The sequence below is a fragment of the Triturus cristatus genome, chromosome 8 (assembly GCF_964204655.1).
Source record: "Triturus cristatus chromosome 8, aTriCri1.1, whole genome shotgun sequence".
Taxonomy (NCBI): domain Eukaryota; kingdom Metazoa; phylum Chordata; class Amphibia; order Caudata; family Salamandridae; genus Triturus; species Triturus cristatus.
In genome coordinates, this window is record NC_140591.1 from 55,360,051 (window position 1) to 55,379,277 (window position 19,227).

At 37.5% G+C, this 19,227-nt stretch overlaps 9 non-coding genes across 9 annotated transcripts; all 9 read right to left on the minus strand.

The window, feature by feature from the left end:
* Window positions 1–1,651: 1,651 nt before the first annotated feature.
* TRNAF-AAA (transfer RNA phenylalanine (anticodon AAA)) lies at window positions 1,652–1,724 on the minus strand. The gene has a single exon. It is a non-coding gene; the product is annotated as a tRNA-Phe (tRNA).
* A 1,096-nt stretch (window positions 1,725–2,820) lies between these two features.
* On the minus strand, window positions 2,821–2,893 carry TRNAF-GAA (transfer RNA phenylalanine (anticodon GAA)). Its single transcript has one exon. It is a non-coding gene; the product is annotated as a tRNA-Phe (tRNA).
* Window positions 2,894–4,569: 1,676 nt separating this feature from the next.
* Window positions 4,570–4,642, minus strand: TRNAF-AAA (transfer RNA phenylalanine (anticodon AAA)). Its single transcript has one exon. It is a non-coding gene; the product is annotated as a tRNA-Phe (tRNA).
* Window positions 4,643–7,485: 2,843 nt separating this feature from the next.
* Window positions 7,486–7,558, minus strand: TRNAF-GAA (transfer RNA phenylalanine (anticodon GAA)). The gene has a single exon. It is a non-coding gene; the product is annotated as a tRNA-Phe (tRNA).
* A 2,845-nt stretch (window positions 7,559–10,403) lies between these two features.
* On the minus strand, window positions 10,404–10,476 carry TRNAF-AAA (transfer RNA phenylalanine (anticodon AAA)). Its single transcript has one exon. It is a non-coding gene; the product is annotated as a tRNA-Phe (tRNA).
* Window positions 10,477–11,572: 1,096 nt separating this feature from the next.
* Window positions 11,573–11,645, minus strand: TRNAF-GAA (transfer RNA phenylalanine (anticodon GAA)). The gene has a single exon. It is a non-coding gene; the product is annotated as a tRNA-Phe (tRNA).
* A 1,675-nt stretch (window positions 11,646–13,320) lies between these two features.
* TRNAF-AAA (transfer RNA phenylalanine (anticodon AAA)) lies at window positions 13,321–13,393 on the minus strand. Its single transcript has one exon. It is a non-coding gene; the product is annotated as a tRNA-Phe (tRNA).
* A 2,844-nt stretch (window positions 13,394–16,237) lies between these two features.
* Window positions 16,238–16,310, minus strand: TRNAF-AAA (transfer RNA phenylalanine (anticodon AAA)). The gene has a single exon. It is a non-coding gene; the product is annotated as a tRNA-Phe (tRNA).
* Window positions 16,311–19,154: 2,844 nt separating this feature from the next.
* On the minus strand, window positions 19,155–19,227 carry TRNAF-GAA (transfer RNA phenylalanine (anticodon GAA)). The gene has a single exon. It is a non-coding gene; the product is annotated as a tRNA-Phe (tRNA).

Below are 19,227 nucleotides of genomic sequence, written 5' to 3' on the forward strand. Positions count from 1 at the left end.
TTTCTTTTAAACTTCCCAAGAAAATAGATGCTCAACCTCATGCTAGAGCTATGTTTTAAGATGTCCTGTATCATTCATCAGTTAACGGGTGCAATAGGTAAATAGCATTTTTCGGATCCAGGTTAGGTAGCTTTTGTTTTTTACTCTGAATGGACTAGCACCATATTACACAGAGGTATTTGGCCTGAGTAGGTAAGCTATGTCATCTGAATACTGAAATCTGTGTTCAAGGAGAAGTGGAAGCTGATGCAGACAAGAGTTTACTTTACAAAAAAGCATGAAATAGGAAACATTTGTAGTCGAAGCTGAATGCAAGAGAGGTGGAAGCAAATTTAGAAGGAGGACAGAAAGACAATTCTATGTTGAATTGATCATGTTGTCGATCAGTTGATCAAATATTTTGATAAATAAAGAAAGAAAAACTTGAGCTGATACCAAGAAATATTTTGTGAGAAGCAAGAAACCTCTCAGACTTTTCCGAAACCCAGCATTGAACAAGGGACTTTTAGATTTTCAATCTAACACTCTCCCAACTGAGCTATTTCATCCAGCTGGCCATTTTGGCTTTCTGTTGTATTTTTGATAATTGTTAAAGATAAATGCAGACCCTGGTCATTCTATCTGCATGTGCAGTTATGTGTTAAATTGTCCAATATTATTCAGCAGCTAAATTGGTCTGATGGGTGAATTTCCTTTTTAGGAGCCAAGTTACTTAGAAGATGTTTGTAAACTATGAATGGACTTATACTCAGACACACAGACCTATATGGCGAGGGTAGGCAAACTAGGTCATCTGACTACTAACAGTTTTGTATAAGGGGAACTCGAGGCTGATGCAGGCAAAGCTTTACTTTCAATTAAAGGAAGAATTGGCAAATAAAGCAGGTAAAGTTGAATACAAGAGAGGTGGAAGCAAGTTTGACAGAAAGACAGAATGTAAAAAATATGTTGAAATGGTTGTCTTATCGATCAGCTTGATAAAATGTTTTGATCATTATAAACAACGTCAATATGAGTTGACTCCAAATAGCATTTGTGGCATGCAAAGCAGAAGTTCAAAATGTGCCTAAACCCGGGATTGAACCAGGGACCTTTAAATCTTCAGTCTACTGCTCTCCCAACTGAGCTATTTCATCCAGCTGGCAATTTTGGCTTTCTGTTGTATTTTTTATAATTGTTAAAGATAAATGCAGAACCTGGTCACTCTATCTGCATGTGCAGTTATGTGTTAAATTGTCCAGTATTATTCAGTAGCTAAATTGGTCTGATGGGTGAATTTCCTTTTTAGGAGCCAAGTTAGTTAGATGATGTTTGTAAACTATGAATGGACTTATACTCAGAAACACAGACCTATATGGCGAGGGTCGGCAAGCTAGGTCATCTGACTACTAACAGTTTTGTATAAGGGGAACTGGAGGCTGATGCAGGCAAAGCTTTACTTTCAATTAAAGGAAGAATTGGGAAATAAAGGAGGCAAAGTTGAATACAAGAGAGGTGGAAGCAAGTTTGAAAGAAAGACAGAAAGTAAATAATATGTTGAATTAATTGTATTGTCGATTATCTTGATAAAATGTTTTGATCATTATAAACAAAGTCAATATGAGTTGACTCAAAATAGTCTTTGTGGCATGCAAAGCAGAAGTTCAAAACGTGCCGAAACCCAGGATCGAACCAGGGACCTTTAGATCTTTAGTCTAACGCTCTCCCAACTGAGCTATTTCGGCCTGCCAGCAGCTATAGCATTCAGCCTCTTTTTTTGAACAATCCCAGAACAGAGATGCAGAACCTGGATTTTCAATCTGAGGTTAGAGCTGTGTTTTAATGTGTCCTGCATTGTTCAGCAGCTAACTGGTGAAATGGGTGAGTAGCGTTTTTGGGATAAATGTTAGGTCGTTTTTCTTTTAAAACTCTAAGTGGACCAGCACTGTATTACACAGACGTATGTCGCCTGAGTAGGTAAGCTATGTCATCTCAATACTGACAACTTTGTTCAAGGAGAAGTGAAAGCTGATGCAGACAAGAGTTTACTTTGAAAAAAGTATAAAATGGGATAAATTCGTCATCAAAGCTGATGGCAAGAGAGTTGGAAGCAAGTTTAGAAGGAGGACAGAAAGACAACTTTTTGTTGAAGTTATCATGTTGTTGATCAGTTGATAAAATATTTTGAGAAATAAAGAAAAAAAAACTAGAGCTGATTTCAAGAAATATTTTGCAACAATGTAGGATCCCCTCGCACTGTGCTGAAAGTCAGGATTGAATCAGGTACCTTAAGCTCTTCAGTCTAACGATCTCCCAACTGAGATATTTCAGCCAACAAGTCCCTGTGGCCTCCTGATGTATTATTAATAATTGTAGACGATACATACAGAACCTGGTCATTCTATTTTCGTTTATAGTTATGTGTTAAAGTGTCCAGTATCATTCAGCAGGTAACTTGGTCTGATGAGTGAATATCCTTTTTAGGGGACAATGTAGGTAGAATTTTTTTTTCTAAACTCTGAATTGACTTATACTCTGAAACACAGACCTATATGGCCAGGGTGTACAAGCTATGTCATCTGACTACTGACAGTTTTGTATAAGGGGAATTGGAGGCTGATGCAGGCAAAGCTTTACTTTAAAATAAAGCAAGAAGTTGCAAATAAATGAGGCATAGTTGAATACAAGAGAGGTGGAAGCAAGTTTGAAAGGAAGACAGAAAGTAAATAATATGTTGAATTGATTGGAGTTAAATCAACGCTCTTCTTTATCAAAACCTTTTATCAATCTGATCAACAACACAAACAGCTTTTGTGACATGAAAAGCAGAAGTTGAAATTGTGCCGAAACCCGGGATTGAACCAGGGACCTTTAGATCTTCAGTCTAACGCTCTCCCAACTGAGCTATTTCGGCCTGCTGGTAGTTTGGGTCTTCATCCTTTCTTTTAAACTTCCCAAGAAAATAGATGCTCAACCTCATGCTAGAGCTATGTTTTAGGATGTCCTGTATCATTCATCAGTTAACGGGTGCAATAGGTAAATAGCATTTTTCGGATCCAGGTTAGGTAGCTTTTTTTTTTACTCTGAATGGACTAGCACCATATTACACAGAGGTATTTGGCCTGAGTAGGTAAGCTATGTCATCTGAATACTGACATCTGTGTTCAAGGAGAAGTGGAAGCTGATGCAGACAAGAGTTTACTTTACAAAAAAGCATGAAATAGGAAACATTTGTAGTCGAAGCTGAATGCAAGAGAGGTGGAAGCAAATTTAGAAGGAGGACAGAAAGACAATTCTATGTTGAATTGATCATGTTGTCGATCAGTTGATCAAATATTTTGATAAATAAAGAAAGAAAAACTTGAGCTGATACCAAGAAATATTTTGTGAGAAGCAAGAAACCTCTCAGACTTTTCCGAAACCCAGCATTGAACAAGGGACTTTTAGATTTTCAATCTAACACTCTCCCAACTGAGCTATTTCATCCAGCTGGCCATTTTGGCTTTCTGTTGTATTTTTGATAATTGTTAAAGATAAATGCAGACCCTGGTCATTCTATCTGCATGTGCAGTTATGTGTTAAATTGTCCAATATTATTCAGCAGCTAAATTGGTCTGATGGGTGAATTTCCTTTTTAGGAGCCAAGTTAGTTAGAAGATGTTTGTAAACTATGAATGGACTTATACTCAGAGACACAGACCTATATGGCGAGGGTAGGCAAACTAGGTCATCTGACTACTAACAGTTTTGTATAAGGGGAACTCGAGGCTGATGCAGGCAAAGCTTTACTTTCAATTAAAGGAAGAATTGGCAAATAAAGCAGGTAAAGTTAAATACAAGAGAGGTGGAAGCAAGTTTGACAGAAAGACAGAATGTAAAAAATATGTTGAAATGGTTGTCTTTTCGATCAGCTTGATAAAAGGTTTTGATCATTATAAACAACGTCAATATGAGTTGACTCCAAATAGCATTTGTGGCATGCAAAGCAGAAGTTCAAAATGTGCCTAACCCCCGAAATTGAACCAGGGACCTTTAAATCTTCAGTCTACTGCTCTCCCAACTGAGCTATTTCATCCAGCTGGCAATTTTGGCTTTCTGTTGTATTTTTTATAATTGTTAAAGAAAAATGCAGAACCTGGTCACTCTATCTGCATGTGCAGTTATGTGTTAAATTGTCCAGTATTATTCAGTAGCTAAATTGGTCTGATGGGTGAATTTCCTTTTTAGGAGCCAAGTTAGTTAGATGATGTTTGTAAACTATGAATGGACTTATACTCAGAAACACAGACCTATATGGCGAGGGTCGGCAAGCTAGGTCATCTGACTACTAACAGTTTTGTATAAGGGGAACTGGAGGCTGATGCAGGCAAAGCTTTACTTTCAATTAAAGGAAGAATTGGGAAATAAAGGAGGCAAAGTTGAATACAAGAGAGGTGGAAGCAAGTTTGAAAGAAAGACAGAAAGTAAATAATATGTTGAATTAATTGTATTGTCGATTATCTTGATAAAATGTTTTGATCATTATAAACAAAGTCAATATGAGTTGACTCAAAATAGTCTTTGTGGCATGCAAAGCAGAAGTTCAAAACGTGCCGAAACCCGGGATCGAACCAGGGACCTTTAGATCTTTAGTCTAACGCTCTCCCAACTGAGCTATTTCGGCCTGCCAGCAGCTATAGTATTCAGCCTCTTTTTTTGAACAATCCCAGAACAGAGATGCAGAACCTGGATTTTCAATCTGAGGTTAGAGCTGTGTTTTAATGTGTCCTGCATTGTTCAGCAGCTAACTGGTGAAATGGGTGAGTAGCGTTTTTGGGATAAATGTTAGGTCGTTTTTCTTTTAAAACTCTAAGTGGACCAGCACTGTATTACACAGACGTATGTCGCCTGAGTAGGTAAGCTATGTCATCTCAATACTGACAACTTTGTTCAAGGAGAAGTGAAAGCTGATGCAGACAAGAGTTTACTTTGAAAAAAGTATAAAATGGGATAAATTCGTCATCAAAGCTGATGGCAAGAGAGGTGGAAGCAAGTTTAGAAGGAGGACAGAAAGACAACTTTTTGTTGAAGTTATCATGTTGTTGATCAGTTGATAAAATATTTTGAGAAATAAAGAAAAAAAAACTAGAGCTGATTTCAAGAAATATTTTGCAAGAATGTAGGATCCCCTCGCACTGTGCTGAAAGTCAGGATTGAATCAGGTACCTTAAGCTCTTCAGTCTAACGATCTCCCAACTGAGATATTTCAGCCAACAAGTCCCTGTGGCCTCCTGATGTATTATTAATAATTGTAGACGATACATACAGAACCTGGTCATTCTATTTTCGTTTATAGTTATGTGTTAAAGTGTCCAGTATCATTCAGCAGGTAACTTGGTCTGATGAGTGAATATCCTTTTTAGGGGACAATGTAGGTAGAATTTTTTTTTCTAAACTCTGAATTGACTTATACTCTGATACACAGACCTATATGGCCAGGGTGTACAAGCTATGTCATCTGACTACTGACAGTTTTGTATAATGGGAATTGGAGGCTGATGCAGGCAAAGCTTTACTTTAAAATAAAGCAAGAAGTTGCAAATAAATGAGGCGTAGTTGAATACAAGAGAGGTGGAAGCAAGTTTGAAAGGAAGACAGAAAGTAAATAATATGTTGAATTGATTGGAGTTAAATCAACGCTCTTCTTTATCAAAACCTTTTATCAATCTGATCAACAACACAAACAGCTTTTGTGACATGAAAAGCAGAAGTTGAAATTGTGCCGAAACCCGGGATTGAACCCGGGACCTTTAGATCTTCAGTCTAACGCTCTCCCAACTGAGCTATTTCGGCCTGCTGGTAGTTTGGGTCTTCATCCTTTCTTTTAAACTTCCCAAGAAAATAGATGCTCAACCTCATGCTAGAGCTATGTTTTAAGATGTCCTGTATCATTCATCAGTTAACGGGTGCAATAGGTAAATAGCATTTTTCGGATCCAGGTTAGGTAGCTTTTTTTTTACTCTGAATGGACTAGCACCATATTACACAGAGGTATTTGGCCTGAGTAGGTAAGCTATGTCATCTGAATACTGAAATCTGTGTTCAAGGAGAAGTGGAAGCTGATGCAGACAAGAGTTTACTTTACAAAAAAGCATGAAATAGGAAACATTTGTAGTCGAAGCTGAATGCAAGAGAGGTGGAAGCAAATTTAGAAGGAGGACAGAAAGACAATTCTATGTTGAATTGATCATGTTGTCGATCAGTTGATCAAATATTTTGATAAATAAAGAAAGAAAAACTTGAGCTGATACCAAGAAATATTTTGTGAGAAGCAAGAAACCTCTCAGACTTTTCCGAAACCCAGCATTGAACAAGGGACTTTTAGATTTTCAATCTAACACTCTCCCAACTGAGCTATTTCATCCAGCTGGCCATTTTGGCTTTCTGTTGTATTTTTGATAATTGTTAAAGATAAATGCAGACCCTGGTCATTCTATCTGCATGTGCAGTTATGTGTTAAATTGTCCAATGTTATTCAGCAGCTAAATTGGTCTGATGGGTGAATTTCCTTTTTAGGAGCCAAGTTAGTTAGAAGATGTTTGTAAACTATGAATGGACTTATACTCAGACACACAGACCTATGTGGCGAGGGTAGGCAAACTAGGTCATCTGACTACTAACAGTTTTGTATAAGGGGAACTCGAGGCTGATGCAGGCAAAGCTTTACTTTCAATTAAAGGAAGAATTGGCAAATAAAGCAGGTAAAGTTGAATACAAGAGAGGTGGAAGCAAGTTTGACAGAAAGACAGAATGTAAAAAATATGTTGAAATGGTTGTCTTTTCGATCAGCTTGACAAAAGGTTTTGATCATTATAAACAACGTCAATATGAGTTGACTCCAAATAGCATTTGTGGCATGCAAAGCATAAGTTCAAAATGTGCCTAAACCCGGGATTGAACCAGGGACCTTTAGATCTTCAGTCTACTGCTCTCCCAACTGAGCTATTTCATCCAGCTGGCAATTTTGGCTTTCTGTTGTATTTTTTATAATTGTTAAAGATAAATGCAGAACCTGGTCACTCTATCTGCATGTGCAGTTATGTGTTAAATTGTCCAGTATTATTCAGTAGCTAAATTGGTCTGATGGGTGAATTTCCTTTTTAGGAGCCAAGTTAGTTAGATGATGTTTGTAAACTATGAATGGACTTATACTCAGAAACACAGACCTATATGGCGAGGGTCGGCAAGCTAGGTCATCTGACTACTAACAGTTTTGTATAAGGGGAACTGGAGGCTGTTGCAGGCAAAGCTTTACTTTCAATTAAAGGAAGAATTGGGAAATAAAGGAGGCAAAGTTGAATACAAGAGAGGTGGAAGCAAGTTTGAAAGAAAGACAGAAAGTAAATAATATGTTGAATTAATTGTATTGTCGATTATCTTGATAAAAGGTTTTGATCATTATAAACAAAGTCAATATGAGTTGACTCAAAATAGTCTTTGTGGCATGCAAAGCAGAAGTTCAAAATGTGCCGAAACCCGGGATCGAACCAGGGACCTTTAGATCTTCAGTCTAACGCTCTCCCAACTGAGCTATTTCGGCCTGCCAGCAGCTATAGTATTCAGCCTCTTTTTTTGAACAATCCCAGAACAGAGATGCAGAACCTGGATTTTCAATCTGAGGTTAGAGCTGTGTTTTAATGTGTCCTGCATTGTTCAGCAGCTAACTGGTGAAATGGGTGAGTAGCGTTTTTGGGATAAATGTTAGGTCGTTTTTCTTTTAAAACTCTAAGTGGACCAGCACTGTATTACACAGACGTATGTCGCCTGAGTAGGTAAGCTATGTCATCTCAATACTGACAACTTTGTTCAAGGAGAAGTGAAAGCTGATGCAGACAAGAGTTTGCTTTGAAAAAAGTATAAAATGGGATAAATTCGTCATCAAAGCTGATGGCAAGAGAGGTGGAAGCAAGTTTAGAAGGAGGACAGAAAGACAACTTTTTGTTGAAGTTATCATGTTGTTGATCAGTTGATAAAATATTTTGAGAAATAAAGAAAAAAAAACCTAGAGCTGATTTCAAGAAATATTTTGCAAGAATGTAGGATCCCCTCGCACTGTGCTGAAAGTCAGGATTGAATCAGGTACCTTAAGCTCTTCAGTCTAACGATCTCCCAACTGAGATATTTCAGCCAACAAGTCCCTGTGGCCTCCTGATGTATTATTAATAATTGTAGACGATACATACAGAACCTGGTCATTCTATTTTCGTTTATAGTTATGTGTTAAAGTGTCCAGTATCATTCAGCAGGTAACTTGGTCTGATGAGTGAATATCCTTTTTAGGGGACAATGTAGGTAGAATTTTTTTTTCTAAACTCTGAATTGACTTATACTCTGAAACACAGACCTATATGGCCAGGGTGTACAAGCTATGTCATCTGACTACTGACAGTTTTGTATAAGGGGAATTGGAGGCTGATGCAGGCAAAGCTTTACTTTAAAATAAAGCAAGAAGTTTCAAATAAATGAGGCATAGTTGAATACAAGAGAGGTGGAAGCAAGTTTGAAAGGAAGACAGAAAGTAAATAATATGTTGAATTGATTGTGTTGTTGATCAGATTGATAAAAGGTTTTGATAAAGAAGAGCGTTGATTTAACTCCAAACAGCTTTTGTGACATGAAAAGCAGAAGTTGAAATTGTGCCGAAACCCAGGATTGAACCAGGGACCTTTAGATCTTCAGTCTAACGCTCTCCCAACTGAGCTATTTCGGCCTGCTGGTAGTTTGGGTCTTCATCCTTTCTTTTAAACTTCCCAAGAAAATAGATGCTCATCCTCATGCTAGAGCTATGTTTTAAGATGTCCTGTATCATTCATCAGTTAACAGGTGCAATAGGTAAATAGCATTTTTCGGATCCAGGTTAGGTAGCTTTTTTTTTTACTCTGAATGGACTAGCACCATATTACACAGAGGTATTTGGCCTGAGTAGGTAAGCTATGTCATCTGAATACTGAAATCTGTGTTCAAGGAGAAGTGGAAGCTGATGCAGACAAGAGTTTACTTTACAAAAAAGCATGAAATAGGAAACATTTGTAGTCGAAGCTGAATGCAAGAGAGGTGGAAGCAAATTTAGAAGGAGGACAGAAAGACAATTCTATGTTGAATTGATCCTGTTGTCGATCAGTTGATCAAATATTTTGATAAATAAAGAAAGAAAAACTTGAGCTGATACCAAGAAATATTTTGTGAGAAGCAAGAAACCTCTCAGACTTTTCCGAAACCCAGCATTGAACAAGGGACTTTTAGATTTTCAATCTAACACTCTCCCAACTCAGCTATTTCATCCAGCTGGCCATTTTGGCTTTCTGTTGTATTTTTGATAATTGTTAAAGATAAATGCAGACCCTGGTCATTCTATCTGCATGTGCAGTTATGTGTTAAATTGTCCAATATTATTCAGCAGCTAAATTGGTCTGATGGGTGAATTTCCTTTTTAGGAGCCAAGTTAGTTAGAAGATGTATGTAAACTATGAATGGACTTATACTCAGACACACAGACCTATATGGCGAGGGTAGGCAAACTAGGTCATCTGACTACTAACAGTTTTGTATAAGGGGAACTCGAGGCTGATGTAGGCAAAGCTTTACTTTCAATTAAAGGAAGAATTGGCAAATAAAGCAGGTAAAGTTGAATACAAGAGAGGTGGAAGCAAGTTTGACAGAAAGACAGAATGTAAAAAATATGTTGAAATGGTTGTCTTATCGATCAGCTTGATAAAAGGTTTTGATCATTATAAACAACGTCAATATGAGTTGACTCCAAATAGCATTTGTGGCATGCAAAGCAGAAGTTCAAAATGTGCCTAAACCCGGGATTGAACCAGGGACCTTTAGATCTTCAGTCTACTGCTCTCCCAACTGAGCTATTTCATCCAGCTGGCAATTTTGGCTTTCTGTTGTATTTTTTATAATTGTTAAAGAAAAATGCAGAACCTGGTCACTCTATCTGCATGTGCAGTTATGTGTTAAATTGTCCAGTATTATTCAGTAGCTAAATTGGTCTGATGGGTGAATTTCCTTTTTAGGAGCCAAGTTAGTTAGATGATGTTTGTAAACTATGAATGGACTTATACTCAGAAACACAGACCTATATGGCGAGGGTCGGCAAGCTAGGTCATCTGACTACTAACAGTTTTGTATAAGGGGAACTGGAGGCTGATGCAGGCAAAGCTTTACTTTCAATTAAAGGAAGAATTGGGAAATAAAGGAGGCAAAGTTGAATACAAGAGAGGTGGAAGCAAGTTTGAAAGAAAGACAGAAAGTAAATAATATGTTGAATTAATTGTATTGTCGATTATCTTGATAAAATGTTTTGATCATTATAAACAAAGTCAATTTGAGTTGACTCAAAATAGTCTTTGTGGCATGCAAAGCAGAAGTTCAAAACGTGCCGAAACCCGGGATCGAACCAGGGACCTTTAGATCTTTAGTCTAACGCTCTCCCAACTGAGCTATTTCGGCCTGCCAGCAGCTATAGTATTCAGCCTCTTTTTTTGAACAATCCCAGAACAGAGATGCAGAACCTGGATTTTCAATCTGAGGTTAGAGCTGTGTTTTAATGTGTCCTGCATTGTTCAGCAGCTAACTGGTGAAATGGGTGAGTAGCGTTTTTGGGATAAATGTTAGGTTGTTTTTCTTTTAAAACTCTAAGTGGACCAGCACTGTATTACACAGACGTATGTCGCCTGAGTAGGTAAGCTATGTCATCTCAATACTGACAACTTTGTTCAAGGAGAAGTGAAAGCTGATGCAGACAAGAGTTTACTTTGAAAAAAGTATAAAATGGGATAAATTCGTCATCAAAGCTGATGGCAAGAGAGGTGGAAGCAAGTTTAGAAGGAGGACAGAAAGACAACTTTTTGTTGAAGTTATCATGTTGTTGATCAGTTGATAAAATATTTTGAGAAATAAAGAAAAAAAAACTAGAGCTGATTTCAAGAAATATTTTGCAAGAATGTAGGATCCCCTCGCACTGTGCTGAAAGTCAGGATTGAATCAGGTACCTTAAGCTCTTCAGTCTAACGATCTCCCAACTGAGATATTTCAGCCAACAAGTCCCTGTGGCCTCCTGATGTATTATTAATAATTGTAGACGATACATACAGAACCTGGTCATTCTATTTTCGTTTATAGTTATGTGTTAAAGTGTCCAGTATCATTCAGCAGGTAACTTGGTCTGATGAGTGAATATCCTTTTTAGGGGACAATGTAGGTAGAATTTTTTTTTCTAAACTCTGAATTGACTTATACTCTGAAACACAGACCTATATGGCCAGGGTGTACAAGCTATGTCATCTGACTACTGACAGTTTTGTATAAGGGGAATTTGAGGCTGATGCAGGCAAAGCTTTACTTTAAAATAAAGCAAGAAGTTGCAAATAAATGAGGCATAGTTGAATACAAGAGAGGTGGAAGCAAGTTTGAAAGGAAGACAGAAAGTAAATAATATGTTGAATTGATTGGAGTTAAATCAACGCTCTTCTTTATCAAAACCTTTTATCAATCTGATCAACAACACAAACAGCTTTTGTGACATGAAAAGCAGAAGTTGAAATTGTGCCGAAACCCGGGATTGAACCAGGGACCTTTAGATCTTCAGTCTAACGCTCTCCCAACTGAGCTATTTCGGCCTGCTGGTAGTTTGGGTCTTCATCCTTTCTTTTAAACTTCCCAAGAAAATAGATGCTCAACCTCATGCTAGAGCTATGTTTTAAGATGTCCTGTATCATTCATCAGTTAACGGGTGCAATAGGTAAATAGCATTTTTCGGATCCAGGTTAGGTAGCTTTTTTTTTTACTCTGAATGGACTAGCACCATATTACACAGAGGTATTTGGCCTGAGTAGGTAAGCTATGTCATCTGAATACTGAAATCTGTGTTCAAGGAGAAGTGGAAGCTGATGCAGACAAGAGTTTACTTTACAAAAAAGCATGAAATAGGAAACATTTGTAGTCGAAGCTGAATGCAAGAGAGGTGGAAGCAAATTTAGAAGGAGGACAGAAAGACAATTCTATGTTGAATTGATCATGTTGTCGATCAGTTGATCAAATATTTTGATAAATAAAGAAAGAAAAACTTGAGCTGATACCAAGAAATATTTTGTGAGAAGCAAGAAACCTCTCAGACTTTTCCGAAACCCAGCATTGAACAAGGGACTTTTAGATTTTCAATCTAACACTCTCCCAACTGAGCTATTTCATCCAGCTGGCCATTTTGGCTTTCTGTTGTATTTTTGATAATTGTTAAAGATAAATGCAGACCCTGGTCATTCTATCTGCATGTGCAGTTATGTGTTAAATTGTCCAATGTTATTCAGCAGCTAAATTGGTCTGATGGGTGAATTTCCTTTTTAGGAGCCAAGTTAGTTAGAAGATGTTTGTAAACTATGAATGGACTTATACTCAGACACACAGACCTATATGGCGAGGGTAGGCAAACTAGGTCATCTGACTACTAACAGTTTTGTATAAGGGGAACTCGAGGCTGATGCAGGCAAAGCTTTACTTTCAATTAAAGGAAGAATTGGCAAATAAAGCAGGTAAAGTTGAATACAAGAGAGGTGGAAGCAAGTTTGACAGAAAGACAGAATGTAAAAAATATGTTGAAATGGTTGTCTTTTCGATCAGCTTGATAAAAGGTTTTGATCATTATAAACAACGTCAATATGAGTTGACTCCAAATAGCATTTGTGGCATGCAAAGCAGAAGTTCAAAATGTGCCTAAACCCGGGATTGAACCAGGGACCTTTAGATCTTCAGTCTACTGCTCTCCCAACTGAGCTATTTCATCCAGCTGGCAATTTTGGCTTTCTGTTGTATTTTTTATAATTGTTAAAGAAAAATGCAGAACCTGGTCACTCTATCTGCATGTGCAGTTATGTGTTAAATTGTCCAGTATTATTCAGTAGCTAAATTGGTCTGATGGGTGAATTTCCTTTTTAGGAGCCAAGTTAGTTAGATGATGTTTGTAAACTATGAATGGACTTATACTCAGAAACACAGACCTATATGGCGAGGGTCGGCAAGCTAGGTCATCTGACTACTAACAGTTTTGTATAAGGGGAACTGGAGGCTGATGCAGGCAAAGCTTTACTTTCAATTAAAGGAAGAATTGGGAAATAAAGGAGGCAAAGTTGAATACAAGAGAGGTGGAAGCAAGTTTGAAAGAAAGACAGAAAGTAAATAATATGTTGAATTAATTGTATTGTCGATTATCTTGATAAAATGTTTTGATCATTATAAACAAAGTCAATATGAGTTGACTCAAAATAGTCTTTGTGGCATGCAAAGCAGAAGTTCAAAACGTGCCGAAACCCGGGATCGAACCAGGGACCTTTAGATCTTTAGTCTAACGCTCTCCCAACTGAGCTATTTCGGCCTGCCAGCAGCTATAGTATTCAGCCTCTTTTTTTGAACAATCCCAGAACAGAGATGCAGAACCTGGATTTTCAATCTGAGGTTAGAGCTGTGTTTTAATGTGTCCTGCATTGTTCAGCAGCTAACTGGTGAAATGGGTGAGTAGCGTTTTTGGGATAAATGTTAGGTCGTTTTTCTTTTAAAACTCTAAGTGGACCAGCACTGTATTACACAGACGTATGTCGCCTGAGTAGGTAAGCTATGTCATCTCAATACTGACAACTTTGTTCAAGGAGAAGTGAAAGCTGATGCAGACAAGAGTTTACTTTGAAAAAAGTATAAAATGGGATAAATTCGTCATCAAAGCTGATGGCAAGAGAGGTGGAAGCAAGTTTAGAAGGAGGACAGAAAGACAACTTTTTGTTGAAGTTATCATGTTGTTGATCAGTTGATAAAATATTTTGAGAAATAAAGAAAAAAAAACTAGAGCTGATTTCAAGAAATATTTTGCAAGAATGTAGGATCCCCTCGCACTGTGCTGAAAGTCAGGATTGAATCAGGTACCTTAAGCTCTTCAGTCTAACGATCTCCCAACTGAGATATTTCAGCCAACAAGTCCCTGTGGCCTCCTGATGTATTATTAATAATTGTAGACGATACATACAGAACCTGGTCATTCTATTTTCGTTTATAGTTATGTGTTAAAGTGTCCAGTATCATTCAGCAGGTAACTTGGTCTGATGAGTGAATATCCTTTTTAGGGGACAATGTAGGTAGAATTTTTTTTTCTAAATTCTGAATTGACTTATACTCTGAAACACAGACCTATATGGCCAGGGTGTACAAGCTATGTCATCTGACTACTGACAGTTTTGTATAAGGGGAATTGGAGGCTGATGCAGGCAAAGCTTTACTTTAAAATAAAGCAAGAAGTTGCAAATAAATGAGGCATAGTTGAATACAAGAGAGGTGGAAGCAAGTTTGAAAGGAAGACAGAAAGTAAATAATATGTTGAATTGATTGGAGTTAAATCAACGCTCTTCTTTATCAAAACCTTTTATCAATCTGATCAACAACACAAACAGCTTTTGTGACATGAAAAGCAGAAGTTGAAATTGTGCCGAAACCCGGGATTGAACCAGGGACCTTTAGATCTTCAGTCTAACGCTCTCCCAACTGAGCTATTTCAGCCTGCTGGTAGTTTGGGTCTTCATCCTTTCTTTTAAACTTCACAAGAAAATAGATGCTCATCCTCATGCTAGAGCTATGTTTTAAGATGTCCTGTATCATTCATCAGTTAACAGGTGCAATAGGTAAATAGCATTTTTCGGATCCAGGTTAGGTAGCTTTTTTTTTTACTCTGAATGGACTAGCACCATATTACACAGAGGTATTTGGCCTGAGTAGGTAAGCTATGTCATCTGAATACTGAAATCTGTGTTCAAGGAGAAGTGGAAGCTGATGCAGACAAGAGTTTACTTTACAAAAAAGCATGAAATAGGAAACATTTGTAGTCGAAGCTGAATGCAAGAGAGGTGGAAGCAAATTTAGAAGGAGGACAGAAAGACAATTCTATGTTGAATTGATCCTGTTGTCGATCAGTTGATCAAATATTTTGATAAATAAAGAAAGAAAAACTTGAGCTGATACCAAGAAATATTTTGTGAGAAGCAAGAAACCTCTCAGACTTTTCCGAAACCCAGCATTGAACAAGGGACTTTTAGATTTTCAATCTAACACTCTCCCAACTCAGCTATTTCATCCAGCTGGCCATTTTGGCTTTCTGTTGTATTTTTGATAATTGTTAAAGATAAATGCAGACCCTGGTCATTCTATCTGCATGTGCAGTTATGTGTTAAATTGTCCAATATTATTCAGCAGCTAAATTGGTCTGATGGGTGAATTTCCTTTTTAGGAGCCAAGTTAGTTAGAAGATGTTTGTAAACTATGAATGGACTTATACTCAGACACACAGACCTATATGGCGAGGGTAGGCAAACTAGGTCATCTGACTACTAACAGTTTTGTATAAGGGGAACTCGAGGCTGATGTAGGCAAAGCTTTACTTTCAATTAAAGGAAGAATTGGCAAATAAAGCAGGTAAAGTTGAATACAAGAGAGGTGGAAGCAAGTTTGACAGAAAGACAGAATGTAAAAAATATGTTGAAATGGTTGTCTTATCGATCAGCTTGATAAAAGGTTTTGATCATTATAAACAACGTCAATATGGGTTGACTCCAAATAGCATTTGTGGCATGCAAAGCAGAAGTTCAAAATGTGCCTAAACCCGGGATTGAACCAGGGACCTTTAGATCTTCAGTCTACTGCTCTCCCAACTGAGCTATTTCATCCAGCTGGCAATTTTGGCTTTCTGTTGTATTTTTTATAATTGTTAAAGAAAAATGCAGAACCTGGTCACTCTATCTGCATGTGCAGTTATGTGTTAAATTGTCCAGTATTATTCAGTAGCTAAATTGTTCTGATGGGTGAATTTCCTTTTTAGGAGCCAAGTTAGTTAGATGATGTTTGTAAACTATGAATGGACTTATACTCAGAAACACAGACCTATATGGCGAGGGTCGGCAAGCTAGGTCATCTGACTACTAACAGTTTTGTATAAGGGGAACTGGAGGCTGATGCAGGCAAAGCTTTACTTTCAATTAAAGGAAGAATTGGGAAATAAAGGAGGCAAAGTTGAATACAAGAGAGGTGGAAGCAAGTTTGAAAGAAAGACAGAAAGTAAATAATATGTTGAATTAATTGTATTGTCGATTATCTTGATAAAATGTTTTGATCATTATAAACAAAGTCAATATGAGTTGACTCAAAATAGTCTTTGTGGCATGCAAAGCAGAAGTTCAAAACGTGCCGAAACCCGGGATCGAACCAGGGACCTTTAGATATTTAGTCTAACGCTCTCCCAACTGAGCTATTTCGGCCTGCCAGCAGCTATAGTATTCAGCCTCTTTTTTTGAACAATCCCAGAACAGAGATGCAGAACCTGGATTTTCAATCTGAGGTTAGAGCTGTGTTTTAATGTGTCCTGCATTGTTCAGCAGCTAACTGGTGAAATGGGCGAGTAGCGTTTTTGGGATAAATGTTAGGTCGTTTTTCTTTTAAAACTCTAAGTGGACCAGCACTGTATTACACAGACGTATGTCGCCTGAGTAGGTAAGCTATGTCATCTCAATACTGACAACTTTGTTCAAGGAGAAGTGAAAGCTGATGCAGACAAGAGTTTACTTTGAAAAAAGTATAAAATGGGATAAATTCGTCATCAAAGCTGATGGCAAGAGAGGTGGAAGCAAGTTTAGAAGGAGGACAGAAAGACAACTTTTTGTTGAAGTTATCATGTTGTTGATCAGTTGATAAAATATTTTGAGAAATAAAGAAAAAAAAACTAGAGCTGATTTCAAGAAATATTTTGCAACAATGTAGGATCCCCTCGCACTGTGCTGAAAGTCAGGATTGAATCAGGTACCTTAAGCTCTTCAGTCTAACGATCTCCCAACTGAGATATTTCAGCCAACAAGTCCCTGTGGCCTCCTGATGTATTATTAATAATTGTAGACGATACATACAGAACCTGGTCATTCTATTTTCGTTTATAGTTATGTGTTAAAGTGTCCAGTATCATTCAGCAGGTAACTTGGTCTGATGAGTGAATATCCTTTTTAGGGGACAATGTAGGTAGAATTTTTTTTTCTAAACTCTGAATTGACTTATACTCTGAAACACAGACCTATATGGCCAGGGTGTACAAGCTATGTCATCTGACTACTGACAGTTTTGTATAAGGGGAATTGGAGGCTGATGCAGGCAAAGCTTTACTTTAAAATAAAGCAAGAAGTTGCAAATAAATGAGGCATAGTTGAATACAAGAGAGGTGGAAGCAAGTTTGAAAGGAAGACAGAAAGTAAATAATATGTTGAATTGATTGGAGTTAAATCAACGCTCTTCTTTATCAAAACCTTTTATCAATCTGATCAACAACACAAACAGCTTTTGTGACATGAAAAGCAGAAGTTGAAATTGTGCCGAAACCCGGGATAGAACCAGGGACCTTTAGATCTTCAGTCTAACGCTCTCCCAACTGAGCTATTTCGGCCTGCTGGTAGTTTGGGTCTTCATCCTTTCTTTTAAACTTCCCAAGAAAATAGATGCTCAACCTCATGCTAGAGCTATGTTTTAAGATGTCCTGTATCATTCATCAGTTAACGGGTGCAATAGGTAAATAGCATTTTTCGGATCCAGGTTAGGTAGCTTTTTTTTTTACTCTGAATGGACTAGCACCATATTACACAGAGGTATTTGGCCTGAGTAGGTAAGCTATGTCATCTGAATACTGAAATCTGTGTTCAAGGAGAAGTGGAAGCTGATGCAGACAAGAGTTTACTTTACAAAAAAGCATGAAATAGGAAACATTTGTAGTCGAAGCTGAATGCAAGAGAGGTGGAAGCAAATTTAGAAGGAGGACAGAAAGACAATTCTATGTTGAATTGATCATGTTGTCGATCAGTTGATCAAATATTTTGATAAATAAAGAAAGAAAAACTTGAGCTGATACCAAGAAATATTTTGTGAGAAGCAAGAAACCTCTCAGACTTTTCCGAAACCCAGCATTGAACAAGGGACTTTTAGATTTTCAATCTAACACTCTCCCAACTCAGCTATTTCATCCAGCTGGCCATTTTGGCTTTCTGTTGTATTTTTGATAATTGTTAAAGATAAATGCAGACCCTGGTCATTCTATCTGCATGTGCAGTTATGTGTTAAATTGTCCAATGTTATTCAGCAGCTAAATTGGTCTGATGGGTGAATTTCCTTTTTAGGAGCCAAGTTAGTTAGAAGATGTTTGTAAACTATGAATGGACTTATACTCAGACACACAGACCTATGTGGCGAGGGTAGGCAAACTAGGTCATCTGACTACTAACAGTTTTGTATAAGGGGAACTCGAGGCTGATGCAGGCAAAGCTTTACTTTCAATTAAAGGAAGAATTGGCAAATAAAGCAGGTAAATTTGAATACAAGAGAGGTGGAAGCAAGTTTGACAGAAAGACAGAATGTAAAAAATATGTTGAAATGGTTGTCTTTTCGATCAGCTTGATAAAAGGTTTTGATCATTATAAACAACGTCAATATGAGTTGACTCCAAATAGCATTTGTGGCATGCAAAGCATAAGTTCAAAATGTGCCTAAACCCGGGATTGAACCAGGGACCTTTAGATCTTCAGTCTACTGCTCTCCCAACTGAGCTATTTCATCCAGCTGGCAATTTTGGCTTTCTGTTGTATTTTTTATAATTGTTAAAGATAAATGCAGAACCTGGTCACTCTATCTGCATGTGCAGTTATGTGTTAAATTGTCCAGTATTATTCAGTAGCTAAATTGGTCTGATGGGTGAATTTCCTTTTTAGGAGCCAAGTTAGTTAGATGATGTTTGTAAACTATGAATGGACTTATACTCAGAAACACAGACCTATATGGCGAGGGTCGGCAAGCTAGGTCATCTGACTACTAACAGTTTTGTATAAGGGGAACTGGAGGCTGATGCAGGCAAAGCTTTACTTTCAATTAAAGGAAGAATTGGGAAATAAAGGAGGCAAAGTTGAATACAAGAGAGGTGGAAGCAAGTTTGAAAGAAAGACAGAAAGTAAATAATATGTTGAATTAATTGTATTGTCGATTATCTTGATAAAAGGTTTTGATCATTATAAACAAAGTCAATATGAGTTGACTCAAAATAGTCTTTGTGGCATGCAAAGCAGAAGTTCAAAATGTGCCGAAACCCGGGATCGAACCAGGGACCTTTAGATCTTCAGTCTAACACTCTCCCAACTGAGCTATTTCGGC